This window comes from Macrobrachium nipponense, chromosome 46, assembly GCF_015104395.2.
Source record: "Macrobrachium nipponense isolate FS-2020 chromosome 46, ASM1510439v2, whole genome shotgun sequence".
Lineage (NCBI taxonomy): Eukaryota > Metazoa > Arthropoda > Malacostraca > Decapoda > Palaemonidae > Macrobrachium > Macrobrachium nipponense.
The window spans coordinates 42,449,644-42,455,663 of NC_061106.1; positions in this window are offsets into that span (position 1 = coordinate 42,449,644).

A 6,020-nucleotide genomic window follows, 5' to 3' on the forward strand; every position below is an offset into this window, starting at 1 on the left:
ATTGAAGTGATTCAGTACTGTAATTTGATACATCAGAAAAACTGATTTAGTACTATAATTTGATACATCAGAAAAACTAAGTTTAGCATTTAATTTCCCTTTAAGAAAAACTCACTATTATTTATGCTTTGACACCTTGTAGTTGCAATTTTTCGTCGTACAACAACATCCAGAATCATTATTTCGACTATAACATAGTTAATCACAGTTTTAGGCTAATTTTGTTAGTCTGAGCAACCCGAGTATATAAATGAAAATTACGTCACAATGACACATTCTGAAAGGGAGCATGATACTGAGACACTATGCAGAAAGAACTTTGCGAAAGCTATTTTTCTGCGTAACTGTCCCTAGAACTGCTCCGTGTCCCATTTCGGCATTTCTGGATTTAAATAAACATGTCTAAATCCCTGACATCATCCGACTCTGATTTACTTTCCTCACCAAAAACAATAAGACCTGGACCAAGCCCTTCCAATTCATGTGAACTCCTGATCGCTGTAAAGAAGCTGAGGCTGGTACCCTCATGTTGGACAGCAGCAATTTTGATTAAGGTAAGTCATGCAATTCTCTTTCTAGAGTATACTTTATCACTACATCATGAATGACGATGATTTGGACCTATTGCTACTGTTAATTGGTAGCCTTGGCCAGTCCACGTGTTCCATGTTCAGCATTATAAAGGTGGGGAGTGCAAAATCCCCCCTAGCCAGGTCAGGGAATGGCTCCTCAAGTCAGGTCAGGTTAGGTTAGATTAAGTTGGGTGAGGTTAGGGACAGACAAGATATTCTAGATTAGGTTAGGGTTTGGTTTGTCTGGTTAGGTCATAACCAGTGCTGAAGGACATGTCTGAACAGAAACTTAGTCCCGCCGAGCAGAACGAGACAAAAAAATGACAAATTCAACAATAATTTGTCTTTTTCCTAACATACAAACCCACAACATCATGTGATAGAAGTATCTTAGGCGCGCAAGTGCAGACGGCTGCGGTAGACTCGCTTTAAGACAGCAAAATGACCCAGGTAAGGGCACAGCACCCTAAGTTAGGTTAGGAAAGGTTGGGTTATGTTAGGTCAGTACATGATATGCTAGGTTAGGTTATAGTGCATTTAATTTTCTAAGATCGCTCTGGTGGGGCCAGTAGAAAAGGCATAGGTTATCATATTTACGGTATGTAAGTCCCATTAAATGCTTCCCGCAGATATAATCCTTCTTCGGAAGATTCGCTTTAGACCTTGGGAGTCGATTGTATTTAGCTATTCTTTCTCTTTCTATAATTATAGATGGTGCTGAATGGCCTGTTGGCTCTGGTGTTTGGACTTGAGACCTAAATTCATAAGTCAATCGATTTATTATGCCTTAGAAAAGACACCGCATTTCTTCTTTGCATACATTTTTTCAAAAATCACAACCAAGTCAGTCGCAGGGACTCCCTGTCTCTTCTATTTTTAAAACACTGGAGATTCCACTATATTTCCCACCTCCCTGGCTTCCTTGTTAAGTCTACAAATAGTAATTTCTGACACTTTTGTGGCTTCAGACGTTCTCTGGATAGCCTTCGAAACATTATAAAATTATGTATTTCAGGAATTTATTATGACTATTTTCCTTGGCCTCAGGTGGTGGGTGAAGACTTTTATTTTTAACGGGAGGCACTTGGGCTGGGCTGTCCATACTTATCACAGTGGGTGATCGAGAGCGAGCATCCTTTAATGATATTGACCATGACCTTTAAAATCCTCTTAAAAATCCCGAGTCCCCTAATGAAACTGGGTTTTAACAAAGAATATACAAAATAAGATATATTCAAATATCTAATGCAAAAAAAGAACCACATTTCAAGAAAGGAAAACAAAAAACTATTTTCAATAGACTTCATGAAGCTAATATGATATTTGTGCAAGGTACACCACAGAGATCTTAGAAAAGTAAATGCACTATAGGTAGGTCAAAAATGACAATTTGTCCAAAATTGCATTTTTCCTAACTATACCAAACCTGAGGTCCTTTTACAATAGGAAGGTACTAGCGGCAGCTGGATAGGTTACGTAAGCTTTCGAACAAGGGGTTCGGTAGTTAACTGCTTGTCCGACAGGCGCGCGCTGCGACTGGGAGGTAAACAAATCACTTTTTGCTTTTGGCCCAAGCAAAAACTGCAGAGTGAGGGTGGCATGAGTGGGACTATGGGTAAAAGGACCTCAGGTTTGTATAGTTAGGAAAAAAAAATGCAATTTTGGACAAATTGTCATTTGTTCCGACACGGCATACAAACCTTCGGTCCTTTTACACAATAGGAAGACTCCACTTCTTGGTGGGAGGAATCTGAGTCTTTTGTGAACAGACTGGTGTTCGCCCAACCTTGGAAGTCTCCCTGGTCGTAAGAGCGAGGGAGGGATCCAAGCCTCTGTCCGATTGATCGGGGTGTGCACCGCAGGATCAATGGTCAGACCTCTGGACCGAGTACTAAGAGAGAGGCAAGCGTATCTCTTCGTACCAGCAATGTAAGAACTTGTTACCTGTACAGGAGCAAATATAAGTCATGGGTTTGACTCTTGTAGGCATCCACTTCCCCCCCCTTGTAGGAGGAATGTGGATATTCTGCTCCTATCCCTAGTGAAAGGGATAGGATGGGGCTGTCATATAGCTCACCTGCATCTCGTCCTCATCCAGCGTAGTGACGACCGTGGCCCTCTGCCCACAGGTAGAGGAGGAGGAAAAGATGGGAAGAGTAGCCAGTCACTCACTCACTCACACATCCATCCACACAGTCACACCAGGACTCGATGCTGTTTCAGCCTGCAGGGTCTGGGTTAGCTACACAACTTGTTGAGCAGCCACCACGGGTCCCAAGGAAAAGGTGATCCAAGGACCTGTGGGCAATATCCCGAAGGTAGAAAGGACGTGAAGGTAGTCTGGTTAGACCAGACAAACCTGCGCCACGGAGAAGTTCTTACGAAACGCCAACGAGGGCCAATAACTTCTGACTTCGTGAGCTCTCGGACGGGACGTTACGGATGTCGTCACTTACCATCAGCCTCATATGCCCTCCTGATGACCTCACGCAGCCAGAATGAAGAGTGTTCTTGGATACTTCTTTCTTGGTTACCCCGGTGCTAACGAAGAGGCGTCGACACTCAGGCCTGAGGTGTCGAGTTTTCTTCAGATAGCGCCGTAGCGCCCTCACAGGACAAAGCAGCATCTCATCCGCATCATTATCGGTGAAGTCCATTAGGGAGGGAATCGTGAAAGACTCGAAACCTGTCGTCAGGGACCGACGGTTTCTGAGTCTTCGCAACGAAGTTCGGGGACGAAATCGAGCGTCACAGATCCCCATCCCCTGGAGTGTCGTACATCATAGGAAAGACATGAAGTTCCCCTACTCTCTTCGCCGATGCCAGGGCCAGCAAGAAGAGGGTCTTGAGGGTCAGATCCCTGTCTGACAACTCTCGGAGTTGGCTCGAAGGTCTTCGAGTCAATCCCAAAACTCCTAAGGACGAGAGTCACATCCCACGCAGGGGGCCTGAGTTCCCATGGGGGGTGGGCAAGACCTTTCGAAGCTCCTCATTAGCAAGGAGATCTCGAACGAGTTCGAGATGTCCAGTCCCCTCAGTTTTAGGACGAGCGCCAGTGCTGCTCTATATCCTTTAACTGTGGGGACTGAGAGGAGCTTCTCTCGGGCGAATCGCGAACACGAGGAAATCCGCTACCTGCTGAAGAGTGGCTCTGAGAGGAGATAGACCCCGTCTACGACACCAACCCACAGAAGAGGCCCACTTCCCCTGGTACACAGCTGCAGAGGACTGACAGACGTTTCCAGCCAATCTCTGTTGCTGCGCTACGAGAAAAAGCCCTCTCGTTCGCAAGAGATGGTGGATAACAGCCAGCCGTGAAGTCGTAGGGACTGGACTGCTCGGTGGTACCCGCTCGAGTGTGGCTGGGCGAGAAGGTTGTGCCAAGGGGGAATCTCTCTCGGTTTCTCCTGCGAGAAGAGCCAGCAGGTCCGGATACCAAATGGCCTGTGGCCATTTGGGAGCCACCAGGATCATCCTGAGATTCGGGGTGACCAGTGCTCGACTGATCACCTTGCGAATCAGGCTGAACGGGGGAAAGGCATAGACGAAGAGGTTTGTCCCACGGGTGTTGAGAGCGTCCTCTGCAGCTGCCCATGGGTCCGGCACGGCTGAGAAGAAAACCTGAAGCTTTCTGTTGTGCCGGGTGGCGAACAGATCCACGACTGGTCGCCCCCACAGGTCGAAGAGCCTTTCCGCCACGTCCTGGTGTAGAGACCACTCGGTCCCTATCACCTGATCCCGACGGCTGAGCGTGTCTGCTACTACATTCCTCTTCCCTGGAATGTAGCGTGCCGACAGCTCTATTGAGTGTGCCTCGGCCCACTCCGTGCACCTGCCGAGTCAACTGGTACACGGGAGAGACACTAGGGGGCCCCCCTCCCCCTGTTTGTTGACGTAGGCCACTACCTAGTGGTTGTTTCCGCACATCAACACCACTGAGTGTCCCATCAAGCGGTCCTGGAACTCTTGGAGAGCGAGAAACCCTGCCTTGAGTTCCAGTACATTGATGTGAAGGTGCTTGTCGTTCCTCGTCCCACACTCCTGAAGTCAGCAACTCCTCCGAGGTGTGCGCCCCATCCCTTGGTCGATGCGTCTGAGAACAGCTGCATGTCCGGGGGGGAGTGCGCAGAGGCACTCCTCTTAAGAGTTCCTGTCGTCCAGCCACCGGCTAGGTCCTGCCTCACCTCCGGTGTCAGTGATACTGGAAAGCTTGGGGGATCCGTCGCCTGTGACCAACTCTCCTTTAGTCTCCACTGAAGAGACCGCAGGTGAAGACGCCCGTGAGGGACTAACTTCTCGAGTGACGACAGGTGTCCGATCACGACTTGCCATCGCTGAGCTACCTGTTCCTGCCGGAGACAGGAACTGGTTGGCTGCCTCCCTGAATCTGCTGATCCGCGAGTCTGCGGGGAAGACTCGCCCTGCTACCGTGTCGATCAGCATACCCAGGTACTTCATCCTCTGCTTGGGCTCGAGATCGGACTTCTTGAAGTTCACAACGATCCCCAGATCGCGACAGAACTCGAGTAGTCGATCCCTGTCCTGTAGCAACTGCGAGCGGGAGCTCGCCAAGACTAGCAATCGTCGAGATACCTCATCAGACGTATCCCGTGCGAATGGGCCCAAGCAGACACCAGAGTGAACACTCGCGTGAACACCTGTGGGCGGTTGGAGACCGACCCGAACAAAGTGCCCTGAACTGGTACAACAACCCGTCCCGTCGAGGATGAAGCGGAGGTACTTTCTGGAGGACTGATGAATGGGTATTTGGAAATACGCATCCTTCAAGTCCACTGAAAGCATGAAATCGTTCTCCCTGATGGAGTCGAGCACGGAACGTGCCGTCTCCATCGTGAACCGGGTCTGGCGAACGAACCGATTCAGGGGAGAGAGCTCTATCACCGTGGCGCCAGCCTCCCGTAGACTTTTCCACCAGGAAGAGTCGACTGTAAAAGCCCGGTGACTGATCCGTGACGATTTCTACAGCTCTCTTGCTCAGCATGGTCTTGATCTCCTGTCTCAATGCTACGTCCTTCGATGACCCTGGAACGTACGACTGCTGTTGGACCGGGTTGGAGGTGAGGGGTGGCCGAGATTCGAAGGGTAATAGATATCCCTCCCGAAGGACATCTACAATCCAGGTCTCGGCGCCGTAAGCGCTGCCCAAGTTGCCCAATGGCTGGCCAGGCACACACCTTCCGGCAGCAGGTGAGGGGGAATGCCGTCCCTAGCGTTTCCCCCCTTTTTTCTTCGACTTCTTCCCAGAGCCTCCTCGGGAGAAGGAGGGCTGGTTACGGCTCCCCTTTGTAGAAGTCGAAGAAGACAGAGTCTTTCCCCGGGGCTTCGACGCGACTACCGTCTTAGCCACCGTGGAAGCGCTAGCCGAGCTCTTTGGCTTGGCCGCAGTTCGAGGCTGCCCAGAAGCCTTCGAAACTGCCTGGTGAACCA